The sequence below is a fragment of the Brassica oleracea genome, chromosome C5 (assembly GCF_000695525.1).
Source record: "Brassica oleracea var. oleracea cultivar TO1000 chromosome C5, BOL, whole genome shotgun sequence".
NCBI lineage: Eukaryota > Viridiplantae > Streptophyta > Magnoliopsida > Brassicales > Brassicaceae > Brassica > Brassica oleracea.
Genome location: NC_027752.1, coordinates 26,304,552 through 26,305,757, shown reverse-complemented (window position 1 = coordinate 26,305,757; position 1,206 = coordinate 26,304,552).

Genomic DNA, 1,206 nt, shown 5'->3' with positions numbered 1-1,206 from the left:
GTTGGTGGAAGAAGTTTCTTTCGTCTCTTCTTTATCCCAATGCACACACAACTCCTTCCAGACCGTGTTGTTAATCGACTTTGGGACCTTTAAAAAAAAAAAAAATAGTAAAATAAATTAAAAAATAGTTTAATAAATTAAAAAATAGTTTAATAAATTAAAAAATAGTTTAATAAATTAAAAAATAGTTTAATAAATTAAAAAATAGTTTAATAAATTAAAAAATAGTTTAATAAATTAAAAAATAGTTTAATAAATTAAAAAATAGTTTAATAAATTAAAAAATAGTTTAATAAATTAAAAAATAGTTTAATAAATTAAAAAATAGTTTAATAAATTAAAAAATAGTTTAATAAATTAAAAAATAGTTTAATAAATTAAAAAATAGTTTAATAAATTAAAAAATAGTTTAAAAAAAAAAAAAATAGTAAAATAAATTAAAAAATAGTTTAATAAATTAAAAAATTGTTTAATAAATTAAAAACAACCTTGTTGATTTTCCACTTCTTCTTCCACTCGTGCATCTGCTTCCCATAGTTGTCCATAACTTTATGGACGAAGTGGTGTCCACTCGTATCATCGGAATTCCAGTTGAATTCTTGCTGAAAAAAAAACACAATTAGTAGAAAATTTATATTAAAGATTAAAAATATAAGTAAAAAATTAGAATACTTACCGCAAACTGACGAAACCACAGATGCTGCTTGTCGGTAGGGACGTCAGTGAAAGTCGGATGTCCTTTGTCGAGGACCGAGTACATCATACGGTTGATCCATGCGCTGATCCCGTTCCCGGATCGGTTGAACCTAATAAAAAGAACAAATTATTAATAATGAATCAAATTTTAATGAAAAAAAAATACGTTTAATTACCATGTTTGACCCCGTCCATATGGATACGGAGTGAGATAGGGAAGATGGTCACGACCGGGCTGTCGAACCAACTCCGCAACACTAATTACTCCCGGAGGACCCGCAGGAGCAGAAGCGGGTGCAGCAGCGGGAGCGAGAGGAGCAGGAGCAGGAAATGGAGAGTGAGATGTATGGTAGGAGCTGTGGGGAGATGTATGGCTGGAATCCCGAGACTGGCTCCCCGTACCACCACGACCACGACGCTGTCGAGGCCGGGTCTAATCATCATTAGACCTGTAAATTAAAAAAAACATATTTAAAAATTAGTTCTAATAATTTTAATAAATAAAAAAAA